The 15,221-nt window shown below is 44.1% G+C and overlaps 1 protein-coding gene across 12 annotated transcripts in view; it reads left to right on the forward strand.

Annotated features, from left to right (window-relative positions):
* The window catches only part of ATXN1 (ataxin 1), a 226,535-nt gene that overhangs the window by 52,490 nt on the left and 158,824 nt on the right, over positions 1-15,221 (forward strand). For 11 of the 12 annotated variants that reach the window (XR_013926572.1, XR_013926573.1, XM_080378258.1 and 8 more), the window contains one exon: positions 8,992-9,116. The gene's annotated coding sequence lies outside the window, so the exon portion shown is untranslated. Of the gene's footprint in view, positions 1-8,208; positions 8,481-8,991; positions 9,117-15,221 lie in introns of those variants that run through there. The other variant, XM_080378254.1, reaches the window with a different exon arrangement.

A 15,221-nucleotide genomic window follows, 5' to 3' on the forward strand; every position in this document is an offset into this window, starting at 1 on the left:
CCAGACACCTACTTGTTCTGTGTCATCTGAAGCAGATTTGAACCTGTTATCTGAACCTAAATCTACAGATACGCTTTTCCTATCTTGTGTAGGAACAAAATGTTCTCCCACATTCTGTAGTTGCAATTTAGTAATGTTACAAACAAGTTACAGTAGTAAACTGAATGTGTTAAAGAAATGGAACAGAGGAAAGTTTACAATTTAATTCCCCCCCAAATATACCTAATATTATGCATAAGCAGAATGCAATTCACAGTAAGTAAAAGTAAAGCTGTGTTTCAAACCAGCATAAGTTAAAACGAACATTACTGGGCAAGACTATGCTTGGATTTGATACTAATGAATCGTGCAGAACTGGCACTTCATTTCCAAGTTTCAGCATCAAATCCACTTGTTTACCTTGCCAGTTCAACATCATTTTTCATGGGCCAATACAGGTATTTTAGTTTGTTTTCTTTCTGGAGCGTGCTTTCTCTCTCTCTGTCTCCCTGCAGTAACATTGGAATCTGCTGGCCGGCTCCAGCTAAATTTAACAGATGGGTTGAGATCACAAAGTCCTTGAACTCCTACCAGTTTTGTGAAACAGGCAGTTGGATATAGGACAATGACAGAAATTACTGGCCTTTCTGAAGGGAAGGCTCGCCCTTGTTACCACAGATACAAGAGCACACTGGGGTGCAAGCCGTTGCGAGTGCTTCCAGCACAGGGCTAGCTTTGCTCAGGGCGTGCGTCTTACTGTGCGTGGGTTCACCTGCATGCAAGAGGGAAAGCCACAAGAAACCAGCCTCCACGGACTACACTGCTTACGGAATTACTTGGTCTTTTAAGGAGGGAGAATATCTTAGCTCCCTTTATTTCTCCCACATTTGCCTAATAAATGTAGTATTTTAGGTTCCCAGCTTTCCTCTGCTCTAAACCAACAGCATCTTCACTCATCTGCCGTGTTCTGCAGGAGGCACATGGAGCCTGAGACACACAAAGCGATGTGAGCAATGTGACCACGGCTATATGGGAGACGTAACACGGCACTGGCCTCTGCAGCTGAGCTAGGAGGTTAGAGCCCAACCACTCACCTTCTCTGTCCTGTGTGTAAAGTCACTAATGAATGTGGTCTAAATGCACAGATCAGTTACTAAAGGGCCTGGGGAATGCCTCTTGAAAATGCAAGATGAAGAGTTAGATGCAAAGCTGTGCTGTCTTAACAATTAACCACATTAGTAACCATGTCTCTGGCTGGTTTAATACACAGAAGGAATTGGAAGGAAACTAACAGATCCACAGTGCTTTGTGGAGAGAAGACCAGCAGCATGGTAGCAGCCGTGACATGGCCCAGCTTCCCCTGCTGACTTTGCCCTTTTCATTCATGAAAATGGACAGTCATGGTGAAGCGAGACTGGATTTTACACATACTTCCTCTGTGCTGGGGCTTCCTGCTCTCAGCGAGCTCGGAGTCATCTCCCATGTGGAGGGCCAGTGGAAGGCATGTGAGGGCAGAGGGAAGCTTTCAAGAAGTATTTCAGTACTAGGAAAGCATTTCACTTGGCCTGGGACAGGTCCTCAGTACAGTGGTCAGTGTCACTCATGCTCACGAACTTGCTGCCAGGTCCAGAACTGTTGAACAGACAGAGCAACGAGGTTTATTTGGTTTCCTGCACCAGGAACACAGGGAGGTTTCCATCACAAGGTATTTCTTAGCAACTTCCAGTGAAACTCTTGAGTGTTATGCTCTTGCTGCTGCTAGGGACAAACAACTTACCAGGAAAAAAATCCTCTTCCCCTTCCTGGTAAAGTTTTCAACAAATGTGGTGGATTGTGTAGACAGGTGGCTTCTAGTCAGTGGTCTGCAGACCTCCATATGGCCTGCAAACTTCTGTAGGCTCAGCAGGTACTTCTAATAGGTGGCAGAAGGTAACTGAGATGGTTATACATCATGTCATAGGATTCTTAGCCTTTCATTCACTAAAAAAATAGTGTGATGACTGTCTTATTACTTGAATTAGTTGTGAGAAATTTCAAGATTTTGGTGGTCTTTTTAATGACATTTGGAAAGAGAACATAAGATCCACCGTGAGAAAAAAATACCAGAGGATGTTTGACATAAACTCAGATGACAACACAGTCACCTTAAAAAGCACTACTGCCTAAAATTTTCTGCTGGCTTTTTTTACAACTGATGCCTAAAGTTTATTGCTTTTGCGGGGTTTTAGTCGGAGAAAGTTAGTACTTTTTCTGTCTTTTTATCCAGTTTGTTTTACTTTTTCCCTTCTCTAACCATTCTTTACTATTCTAGTGCAAGACAAAGAGAAAATGTTTTAGAGAGTGGAAGAACTCATTGTAAAACTACGAAAATTAGGTTAGTTATTGTAGCTGAAACTACTTTGATCTATCTTGTATTCATTACATTGTTCAAGGTGCTCTTGCTGCTGTCACTATTATACTATTGCAATCTTACTGTAGGATATAATAATATCATCTTACTTGGTGGCGTAAAGATGAATGACAGCAGAATGTTTAGTTTTTATGATTATGCCTATATTAGCAAGTAGCGTGGACCAACTGGAGAGTATCTGTATAGTGAAAAACGTGGTGCTGGGATCCTGAGGTTCATACCAGGCAGTTTTTAGCGTTGCTTTTGCTTCTGAGCAGTCTGGTGCCACTGCTTCTGGTTCAGATCCTCCCAAGAAGGCTTCAGTTCACATGCTCCAGGACCACACCACAATGCAACCAAAAGGCCAGGCAGGACTGATTATCTGGAGGTTTGATTCAAAAGCTACGTGCCTGATCCTGAAAAAAAAGCAGTAAAGTAACTGTGCCCTATAGGGACTTTGTGGGATGAAAGCAGGGAAAGAAAGGCGTATTTCAGTGAGCTGATTTGTAGTTGTACCAGTTAGTAAAACACATTTCATAACTTTTCTTTCTTAATGTTCTTTCTTCCCTTTTCTTTGTAGTTATTACTGAAAGGGGAAGGTTGTTGTGAGTAGGCCTCAGAGAAGGAAGGCTGTTTTGAGAAGTTAGGAGAAATCTTCTACTGAAAGGATTGTATCTTCTGTAAGGAGCTTATACAATGCTAAGTACACATCAGATGCTTAACCAGTAATGACCCATGTCTAGCAGTTTGTGCTTGACTTGCTGACATGAGTGCGTGCTGCTGGAGACCGTGCTCATGCCCTTGAATAGAGACAGTGCACCGAGCTGAGGCTATCAGTCGCTGTAAGACTTTGGCTGGGCATCCTTTATTTAAAAGTATGTAGGCCCTTTTTGGTGTATGTCCTGAGGCAGAGAAGGAACATATGGTGAGATGTAATGGCATATTATTACTAGCATGACTTGGAAAAATATATGATGTTACGATGTTACCTTAGAGAGTAGGTGTGAGAGCCAGTCTGGCAGATGTGACAGTCCTGCTTTCTGGATCTGGCAGTTGGCAGCCCAGAGAACCTACTGCCAAACCTGGTATTTGCTGAAATGCTGGTGTTACAACTTGTGCTGAAGACAAGGAAGTAGAAGTGGAGATGACAGAAGCAGTAGTACAATATTTGTTAAAAAAGAAAAAGAAGTTTGGACAAGCAGACTTACACAAAACCTTCGTCTTTGTCAGTGTCCTATCTCTCCTTGATTGAAAAAGTAGATTTGGCTACAAAAGCCAACCAGATCTTGTAGCCAAGCAACTCTCTGAATCCAGGTGGAGGACAACATTTCTTCCTCTGCCTGGAAGATTTTAGTTACTAGCCAGACTGCTGGTCTCAAAAAGTAAGACCAAACTACAGTAGTGCCAAGCTGGTTGTGGCTTAGTCAGATTTCTGTTCTAAAAAAAGCTTATGGTCAGGCCTCCAAAGTTTCCTGCAACAAAGGTCACCGCAGGTTTCTGCTGAAGTGTCCTGTGCTCTGTGGCACTGGAGACAGGTATAAGGAATATTGACTGTTCAGTATTCCTATACAGAGCAAACAACTACATATGAAAATCCAGCCTCATACAGCTAGAAGGTAGGTGAGCTGAGTAAGTAAAGCAGAAAGTGAGAGGAAGAAAATACCAGACTCATGTGTCCCAAAGAACATGAAAAGTCTTCTTTTTTTTCTAGAGCCCTTCATTTGAAGAACGCAGAATATATCTGGGCATTGCAAATCATTTTCTTAACACCTTCTTCATTTTCTTAACACCTCTTTCTAAACCATACGTGCCTGTTAGCAGAGAGATGCACTTACCTGCTGCTTCCCATGGGCACACACCACGGTTTTACAGAGGGCTGTTGCTGTTCAGGCCAGCGAGGGAGAGGGCGGGTGGGGGTGGTCGGTGCCCCGTCACCCCTCGGCACTGCTGGAGCCGGGAGCTGAGGAGGGCTGTGACCCACTGAGTGCAGGTGGCCGCACGGCTGAGACGTTGGCTGCAGGGTGAGGCCACTGGCTTGTGCCCGCAGCCTCCCGCTGGCCTTCGTGCCATGCTCGGGCGCTGGGGCCAGGGGTCCCTCGGGTGCCGGGCTGGGGGGGTTACGGCTTGGGAAGAGCTGAGCCCCCCCAGGTAGGTGGGCGAGCATGGCTCTGCGTCACCTTGTAATGATAAACGGGCTGCGGCAAGGCGTGGGGGCGGTGAGCGTGGCCCAGTAGCCCTCGCTCCAAAAATCCTGCTATAAAGTGGCTCTCGGCTGTTAGGAGAAGAGGGGAGCCTAGGTCCTTCCGAGCAGAAGGCAAGAAAAAAGGGTAAATACCGAGTGGGAACATGTGCCTGAGGCAGCCAGATCCCAGGCAGAGGCAGGGCAGCAGGCCGGTTCCTGTGAGACCTGGGGAAGAAGCGTTCCTGTCCCCGTGGCAGGAGGCGCACAGGAAGCCTGGTGCCTCCATTTCTCCACCCTTCATAGCGAGTCCCGAGATGAGGTTGTGTTTTAGCGACGGGCTTGGCTGTGATCTGGCCTCGGCTCCATGCCGTCGCACGCGGTAGTGCCGTGGTGGTGCTGCCCAGGCCCTCCCCAGCGCCGCTTGCCCAGGGGATGGCGAGGGGGGCTGGTGGTGCCGCCTGTCTCCTGTGCTTGGGGGTGCACAGGCCTGCCCAAACCCAAAAATACGAGCTGAGTGTATCTCTGTAGTTTGTCCTGGGGTTTCTGTTCGTTCTTTATGTAATTCTTTGTTTCCACTGCTGTGGTTTTTCATCAGGTTTGATCAGTCAAGTCATGCTAACATGGCGGAAGCACAAGCTGGCTAGAATGGAAAGTGGGCTCGTTCCCCTCGGTGCCATCAGCCTTTTGAGAGAGCCACCACTGTGAAATGAAGTCTGGGGGAAAAGAGGGGTCTCACTGTGGTGGCATTTTATCAGGCTGCTACTCTTGTGGTATTTGAGGGGTTTTTTAAGGTCCCAGGCTGCCAAAGCAAGGGGTATTGTCTGTCTTGGCTTTTGCTGAAAAGCAAAATATTTCTGCTTTCTGAGTGCAGACCGGCACAGCACCTGTTGTGTTCCTGATGCTCGGAAGCCAGCAGGCAGAGAAAAAGCCCTGGTGATTTTTGTCCAGTCTCGTAGCTTTTGAGGGAAGTACTGCATTTTGGGGAGAAGTCTGCTGATCGACTATCATTTAGTTCTTGGGGGTCAGCAGTACAGCATGCTGCAGCTGGGATGGGCTGCTGTTTTCAGGGGAGCCTGGCTGAATTTGTAGTCTTTGCAGCTGGCAGGGTTAACGCTGTGTGTATGGGAGGAGGAAGGGGGGTTTGTACTTCAGAGTGAACCTTAATTTGGCTCTGCTGGGGGCTAGAGAAGCCGAGCACCGCCTCAGTTACTGCACTGGGAAGAATGAAAGGGCTGATGAAATACTCCTTTAATTTGTTTGAAGCTGCATTCATTTCTCCAGAAGGGGGAGAGTGGAGTAGCTGAATGCTGGGAGGAGAGTGCCTAATTCAGGACTGTCCTTCCTCCCTGAGTAGACAGGCGGTACGGAGAAAAATCAAGACATTTAGAAAGGACTGTCAAATCTACTCACATGTGTTTTTGCAAAGGACAGCATTATCTGACTGTCGTGAGACTTTGTACGTGTGACTGAATAGTTCTGTATTAAGAGTTCACAGTTGGTTTTGATACCATTCAGGTTACTGAGCAAAGATCATAAATGCACAGAGGTGCAAGCCATGAGTGGAAGGTGACTGCAGTAAGAGCACGTGTGTATGGCAGGCCTGCTCTTTTCTGATTGTGAAATTTGGCTCACAGTATCATGATAGCCTATGTAGCAAAAAAACCCAAAAAACCAAACCAAAACCAAAAGCCCTCCACCAAAAAAAACCCCAAACCAAACATGAAAGTGGGAGGGCAGACCCAGTTTAAAGTATTATTGTTACACTGAATTTTTAGAGTTTTATTGTCTGCTGTATAAATTATTACCTTTTTAAAACAAACAAACAAACAAAGAGACAAACAAAATTTCCTCCATCACAGTTAAATGGCTTTTCATTTGACAAACCCTGATTTGCTGCTCCTGTTTCTGTAAGGATCAGATGGGTAATGGAAGCTGTACAACAAATTAATGTATGCTACTCAAGATAGTAAAATGCAGGGCTACAATAGGCCTTTTTACAGCAGCTGTAAAGCTGTTGTGTGACTACAGTGAATCCATTCAGTCTCCCCCACGCTTGCTGGGAGCACCCGGGAGAAGAGAGTCGTACTAGTGAAACGACTATCCGCCAAAGCAGTTTCAGAGGGACAGGCTGATGACTCACTTCTCATTTTGGTTTACAGGGTCCTTTTCTGTGGATGCGAAGTTTCAGCCTCACATAAGTTAAAAGATCTGTAACTTTGTCTGTGTTACCAGATTATCCACTAATTCAGCGTGGGTGTTGTATTCCTCACATCAGCCCCTCTGAGATGGGGAAATACTGTTATCTTTGCTGTAGAGGAAGGGAAAACTGAGGCACAGGAAAATTGGGGTTAAGTGACAATGTGCATCAGGAGCCAAACTCTCATACTTTAGTTGCACTGTAGAAGCTCAAGTGTCACGCAGAGCTATTTTAGCCCTTCAGGAAGTGTCACATAGCATTTACCCATAGGTCATGCAAAAAGCCTGGAGGATAGCTGGGAATCTGTCTCTCAAACAACATTATTTGTCTCTTTAAACAGAGCATTAAAATGTAAGTATGTAAGTGAGAACAGGAGGATTTTATGCTGATTTTGATCTTAAAATAGAATCCTCAGCCACCTTGTAGTTGAGTCAGGGAAAAAAATGAGAGGCAGAACCTAGTTGATTCAGTGGGGTGACACTGTAAAATAATCCCTTTAACACTTTTTCTTAAATTAAGAATGGTTTCTAGGTGGCATGAATCATGGACAGACTGTCCTCATTTCACTTTGAACTTCCAGCCTTCTCTGGATTTGTGTCACAGCTTTAGGGGGCTTTGTCCTCTTCCTGCAAGTCTGTAAGCTTGGCTGTTGCAACCTTTACTCACGTTGACTGAGAGCAGATTCCTTGAAGAAAGCAGCAACACCACATAAGCGAGAACAAGCACAGTGGAGTGGGGGAGCAGGGTAATTTAAATGCAGCATTTTGGATTTATTTGTACTGTAAGCAGCTTTGGGGAGTGGTGACTTAGCTGCAGCCTCTGTGCAGGTGTCAAGGGAATCCCACTATCCCCCTTATTTGTGTGTTGGTCTGCTCAGAGTTTTGGGTTGTTTTCTGTGTGTGTGTGTGGGGGGGGAATAAACTGTGATGTAGAAAGCTGTACTTTTTGAATTTCTGACTGCTTTTGGAAAAGTTGTATTTTCTGAAGTACATACAGCCACAGAAAGCTGTGGATAACGTCTCCGTTTCTTAATTAAAAGCAACGGGAAAAATTATTCAAAGCTGTCTGTCCTAGCTGAGGAAGAAAACCAAAGCAGTCTGGCTTATGTGCACACAAGGTCAAATCCTCTTCGTCATGTTGTGCATGTTTGTTGGCTTCAATAGGGATAAGCACAGGTGTAGCCCCGGGAACTGTTTGTCTTTCAGGCTTTTAGCAGAGCAAGAATGCATATAGTTGTTGGTCCTAAAAGTTGTTTGTGGCGAAATAACTGGGATGCCTGTAATCCGGAAGGGCTGTGCAAATGCAAGACTGTGCTCTCAGAGGGAAAGTGAACTCTGCACTGGCTGGCAGCGTTTGCTTCTCATAGCCAGGGGATTTTCCTGCTGACAGAGCCTGGTCTGGAGGCTTACGTTACCAGCCGGCGCCTGGCCTGCCGTGCTGCAGGTATGGGAGAGGGAAGAGGGTGAAACAGCAGGCAGTGAGCAAGTGTTCTGGTAGCAGCACTCGCTGAAAATTCAAAACCCTTGAGACCTTTTTTGGTGATGGTGGAGAATGTCAAGATTGATTATATTAGAGACCTGCCAGTTTCTCTTACTCATTTGCTTCGGCGCTCCTCCTCCCTTCCTTCCTCTCTCGTCAGCTGGGCTGGGTTTTGTAGTGCTAATGCTGCATTGCTTCTCCAGCACAGCTACTACTTCCCCACGCCACTACTACAGAAATACTACAGTAACTTGGTGAAGATTCAGGGAGTTGGCTGTATATATATTATTAGTGATAATGCCAGTGGTAGTAATAATAATAAAACATGATTGCTCTCCTGTGTAACAGTTTGATACTTTACATAGCAATTTTTCTTCTGGGTTATATCTCTGGGCTTTCTTTCCTTTTCACCTTCATAAATTTATGGAGTTTGGTATATACTGGATTGTGCTTTAAATGAATACTTTGTAGTGTACTATCTTGCAGATTTTAAGAATAACATGTTTTTGAGTGGTCTGAAATAGTGGAGGTTTGGTGTTTAGTGGTTGGTTCTTGGGGGTTTTTGTTGTGTGGTTTATTTTTTTTTTAAAGTACAGCCTACAGAAGAGTGTTCATGCTGCTTCTGCTGGGGGAAGTTATCACACTTGCTTTAAATAATGAAATATACATTGGAGAAAGGTCAGGGATTTCCCCTGAGCCACCCACCAATCGCTTGAAATGACATTTTCATTCTGAGTAGGTTTTTTTGTTTTGTTTTTCTTTAAGATCCTGGAGCACAGGGAAAGAGTTTTAATGCGAAACATCAGAAAAAAAAGGCTGCAACATCTCCTGTGAAAGAAGGGAAAAAAGGAGATTTACAATTGCATCTTGAAACACTCGTATGATTTGAGGTAAGTGATTGGAGGGTCTTGTCATAAGTTATAGTTAGTTTTTAAGTAAATTAATCATTATTTACCTCAGAGTGCCATGATATTTCTATAGAAGGCGATAAAAACAGATGGGAGAGGGAGGGAAAGAACTTCAACGGCAAACCCAGAAACAGCACTACAAATACAAAATGTACTTATCTTTTTGAAAATGGGCCCCATGAGGTCCAGTCCCACAACGAGACAATCATTCTAACATTTCTAAGTGTTAAACCCTGCTTAAATCAATGAGGCTATTCTCCCTGAAAGTTAGGCATGTGCCTAAATATTTCCAAGTTTGGAATCTATATTATATGGGAACTCTGCAGAAGAAAGCTATTGAAGAACATACAACGCACAGCCAGAAGACGCATCTACAGTTCTCTTACTGTTAGAGATAATGTCATGAGTAATCTGATTTTACAGCATTCTTAAGTGATATTTTTGTATTAAATACATAGTTCTCATTTTTATGTTTAAACACCTCATTGAAATACCAAACTTCTTGACAGTCTGTAAATTTTACACCAGCTTTAATAATACGTCTGCCTTAATTGCTTCATCAGTGTGTCTTTGAACAAGTAGAGTTAAATGTATAAAGAAAATAACGTCCCCTTTCATAACTAGAGTTGTAAATTGCACTTGCATATTTGAATAGCAGCTGAACTAAGACTGAGGCTGAATTGTGTTGTCCTGAGTTAATGATTTTTTTTAATAAAGGCAGTTACGAGTGACAGGGAAAAGCTCACCTTTTCTTTCTAGTTTTATTTTTTTATTTTCATTTCTCATTAGAAAAGGATGGCCTCTGAGTCTTTTTTGTCTAGTAAAGACAAAATGTTACAGTTGTAAAACTTAACCTCTGAAAGTGCTGCATAAATGAAACCTAAAAGCCACCAGCCTCTTTCTTGAATAAGTTTATTTACTCTGATCTTCGCTGCGAGTTTGCTGAAGGAGACAAAATTACTGTAAGAAATCTGCAGAATCAAAAAGACCCACATAACATGGAAGAAGCAGGGGATACGACTCCACAAATGTGCAGAATATCAAAACCCTTTGGCTGGTGGCATTTGCAGATATTTGTTGCTTACCAGGTTTCAGAAGAGAGGACAGCATAGCTGGCCCCTGGTGATTGCTCTGTATTTGCTTTGTAGGAATAGAGCTATTAAGTTTCTTTTGAAATCAACAGGCTCACTGCAGGGAGCTAAATATTTCCTTTCTGGTCAGTGGACAAGAGCCATTGCTTGGGAAATTGTAATAGTCCTGTAGGCATTTGTACTGATTTATCCAGAAAGGTCAAAACTTTTGCGAATCAGTGTAGCCAACTTCTTTTTACGTGCAGGTCTTCCACTAGGGACTGTGAGCCCAAACAGGAATATCAGATGCTTATCAGGAGGAGTCCAAGGCAATTTTTGTAGTTGTGAAATGAGGTATTAATGCAAATCAGTTTGAAACTGCTACTGTACAGCTTTTAGGAGCTCCAATTCTTACCCTCCCCTCTGTGCCCCCCATCCCTGCAGTTCAAGCGGGGAAATGCCTTGCTCTGTGGAGCAAGTCCCGTTTCAGGTGTAGGGTGACCAGCCCTGGCCAAACCAGTGAGAGAGGAAGAACCGCAATGCAGTAACCCATGTGTAATCGCTCTCAGCCCACCTTTGCTTTCTCTGTGTCCTGCTCTCCTGGTGGCAAGCATTCCTCCTCATCTCTGCAAAGCATAAATCAAAATACCTTTATTCCTGTCTTTCTTTCATCAGTATCAGACCAGGATAAACATGCATGGTTTTCCTTTCACAACTGCCTTCTTGTTCACTCTGAGGAAGCACACGTTGAAGTGCAGGGGAAGATATCTTCGTAGCATGTGTGGCCTTTGTAATCATTTGATCATCTCTCTGTTGCAGTCACAAAATTGTTGAATCGTTTTTAGTTTTCTTTGTATCGGAGAGTGCAGGAGCTCATTGGCAGAGTATTAAATGAAGTTCTTCGGTGGTGAAAGACGCAAATTAAGATATATTAAATTGTACCGCTACTCCTGCCCTTTCTTGATGATTTTTTTCAGCACGTGAAGAAATAATGCCCCCTTTTGTGTACCCAGAGAAGATCCTGTGGTGTGTGCCAGGGAGTTACGTGGGTGCTGAGCTGAACAGGCAGAGGGACCGACTTTATCCTGCCTTGTATTTTTCATTGGAAGTGAATATGGGAGACTGAGCCTGCCCAGATTAAACACATGCCTGTTTTGTTTTGCCTTTCTCTGCTCTTCTTTCAGCTGTCAGCATGCCATGTTCAGATGGCAGTGATCAGTCACAAATTGTCCCCCGTCCATGCTCCTCTGCTCTCCTAAACCATTAGTTTCGTGGAGCTCTTCAACAAAGATGGCACTAGTTCGATTCCTCCCCCTGCCCCTGCCCCAGCTAATGGAAAAAGAGGTTGTTTGTTTGTTTGTTTGTTTGTGTTTTCCCCTCAAGTCAGCTGCATTAGGTCCCAAAGCAACTTGTGTTAAGTGGAAATGAGGCTTTGATATAATATGTGTGCTTGCTTGAGACTTGCTTAGATTTTCATTTTTTTTCACCCCCCTGTGTACAGATCTTTTCAATGGGGTGCCTCTATTGTGAATCAGAAAGAAAGTGCATGGGCTGCCTGGCGCATAATGGAATTGTTAATTTGTTCCTGTGAGTGTGTGTGAGCCTTTGTAAAGGAGGAGGTGGTGGGGACAGAGAATGGAGCCCTTTGCTGCAGGGAGCCAGGAGAGTGCAGTGGCACAGCACAGGGCACCGTTGTGGTGGGACATGGCCATGCCTGTGCCGCTCTGGTGGGCATTACCTGGGACTCGCACTGCTCAGCACGTCACGTGAAAATGGGTGAAGCTTATGCAGTCGTTGACTGTGCTGGCTGTAAACCACATAAGGCAAAATATTCAAAAGCTGTAATATTTCCAACACTTTCTTAAACCATGTGCATTGGCTTTCAAAGGAGTGATGTAAATATGAACCATGCCAATACTGTGCTTCCTCACTGAGAGGCTATTTATTATAAAGGACGTATGGTATAAGTCATTTTAGTATGGAGCAGATAAGAGCTTGAACCAAAGCCTTGGATCCAAGCCCACCAGCAGCTTTGCAAAAGGCAGGATCCAGCTCTGAAATCATGGTTCACACAGTTTCTAGTAGAGAGTAACTTACTCCATAAAATGGGAGTAGCCAGAAGTTTCAAACTGAGGCTTTTAAACAAGTTCTTGCCTTTTTCTTACCCACTGGTCTCTGCCTTAGAAGGTTATTGTGAAAGTACACCAGCTCTTTTCTCCAAGCCACTGTGGCCATGGCACGCCAACTCTGGGCGTGGAGAGGGGCCTCTGTGGTGATTGCTGTTATACAGCCACATGTTTGTATTCCTGTATTTTTCTGCTGAGGAGTTAGACCTCTCTTCTGGATGTGAAGGTCTTTGGGGTCATGGTGGAGGCTTTTGGGGTAGGACCTTGAAGTTTCACAGACACCAGGAAACAGCTGATAGCCTTCGATGGAGCAAACCAGGCCACTGTAGCTGGACTCCCTGCTTCCTAAAGAGCCTTCTTGGGATACCGTAGCTCAATTAGAGACCTGAAAAGTTACAGCACTGTAGGCTAGAAATTTATAAAGCCTGAACTTTTCTTTTCCTGCTAGATATGGGATGCTGTTCTTATTCTCCCCCTTCCCCTTTGCCCTTGGACACAACATTTTTAGGGCTTTTCAGTCTCTAGCTGTGCATTTACTAGAGGCATCTGGTTATGTGTTACTTTACACATCTGTTACATACGTCAGAAAGTCAAATCCAGCACCCAGAGACTTTTTGTGGATTTGCAGCACTCCCTGTGGGACTTTGAATCCATAAGCCAATGAATGGCATATGAGGATACAAAAATGCTATATTTCAACCTACTGCATATATTGCTGCAGTTTATTGCATATAAATACTACAGTCTCCTTTGTGTTCAGCAGAGAAAAGCTGGTATGGGGAAGATGAGAAGTGCTGGTGAACTGGGAAGTATTTAGGTAAGGCAGTTAATGTGGTCCCTCCTAAAAACATCATCTTTCTGGCTGGCTGTACAAAAAAGTTCCCGTGATTAGATACTACCCAAGCAGTGTTTGTGTATTTCAGACTTAACTTCAGAGTTGTCGGACTGTGGGAAGATGCCAAATACCTGAGGCAGGCAAAGCTTGGACTTTGCAGTTTCTTCTGGAGAATCTGTACTGTTCGCAACCTATATAGGAAGCATGAATTAGAAAAAAGTATCTTTCATTTGAACAGCATTTTCTTCTCCGCTAACCTCGCTGTTTGGGTTCTACATTTCTTCTCCTCTGATTGCTATTTCTGTGAGTGCATAAAGTTTGGAGAAAACATGTGACTCCTTAGCTGGTCTTTTTTTTCATGATCCGTGTAGAAACCAAATGTGATAGATGTTATTTCGGCAAGTGATAAGCTAGAACTACTGATTTGTGTGCTGTACATGCCAGTGAGCAGATGGACTTAATTGTAACTTTTGGGGGTTTTCTGTTTGCCCTGGTGGGTAGAGTGGTTGAGAAGAGCATCACCGATAAACTTGTTTGCTGGTTGTCTCCTGTTTTGCTGGTATGTCGTGGAGCAACTGCTCGCCATCTAGGGAGGTGAGTGATAGCAGTTACAGTGGCAGCACATGAACACCGGTGCTTGGGAGCCTATTGCTACCCCACTGTTAAAACCTTTTGGCAGAGTGTTACAGGGGGCTGGGTAACACAGGGGTTAGTGCAGAGGAGCTGGAATGGGGAAGATTTTATTGAATCTGAGACACTGAAAATGCAAATTTGGCGGAAGGCACACTACAGCAGGAGCCCGAATGTAGAGCGACCAGCATGCTTCCCTTCTGCTAGAGGGCTCAGCAGCTGGAGCCCATGTGGGAGCCCTTAGCTGCCCAGCAGTGGTCCTTTGTGCCCTGACGGAGTGGAGCTGTGGGTGCGAGGAGAGGCTGTCCTGAGGGCTCGCAGACCCTGCAGACCGCTCACCCTCTGCAGCAGGAGTCCTGCAGCTGGCTGCCCTCTCCTCCCCTGGCTCTCTGCGACATGGTTGCTGTGGGCAGGGTGCTGCAGCTGCTTTGTTTGAAATGATAATATTTTACGCTGTTACTGTGGAATACTGCAATATTTTTTGTAATTACGGGCTGCATGCCAGTAATGTACAATAACATTTTGCTCTTCCTGTGCTGTTGCTACTGTAGGCATTCGTTCCAATTTGGGCTACATTTGCAGTATGTGGTGTTTTTTTTTTTTTTCTAGACTCTGCTCATTATCTATTGTGGATATTTTTGGATTATTCATTTCTACACATGACTGTCTATACAAATCTATCTCAGAAAGCACTTCAGAGAGTGGCAGTCTCCGTTGAACAAGCAATTGTTGTGGCTTTCACAGAATTACGTTCTTGTGAAAGTATGAGGCAAGAATGAGATGAAAATAAAGATGAGAATTGCTTTGTAAGTTTAAAAATGGCTATGGTTTTAAAAATGTTTGAGGTAGATACAAGGCTAAGCCTTTCTTTGACTGATGGTAAGCATATTTAGTGCTGAAATCCTGGTCTGCACCAAAGCCATAGGTGGCTGAAACCTCTGGGATGGCAGAATCTAGGAGGCAGTTCACATTGTCAGAGTCTGTAATGATTCTCTGCAATTTTGGTTTTAACTATTACATTTTTCTTAATTTTATTTCCAGAGGAAAGTAATCATAACTTGGAAGATGGTCAGTAGCATTCATGCCAATGATTGTTTAACATTATCATGGGCTGGAGATGAAGTTTTTGTGAAAGGGAAATTAGAAGTCCTAGACATTAGAGTTCTCAGCTAGTAAGCCGGCACAAAGGTGGAGGTTGAATCCAAAAGGAAACGAAGGAGGCACAACACAAAGGTAACTTTGGAATAAAATACAGTGTGTTACACAAAAAGGATTGCACTTTTCTCACATGTGATTTTAGAATCCTTTTTACTGTGCTGACTCACCAAAGTACTTCAGTTTCAGTCTGCATTTGGTTTAGATTACCTCAGAGGCCTGCATTTGTATGCTGCTCTGTAAAGTACTTCTCATCCACAATCGAGATTTA

This window comes from Falco punctatus, assembly GCF_963210335.1.
Source record: "Falco punctatus genome assembly, chromosome: 3".
Taxonomy (NCBI): domain Eukaryota; kingdom Metazoa; phylum Chordata; class Aves; order Falconiformes; family Falconidae; genus Falco; species Falco punctatus.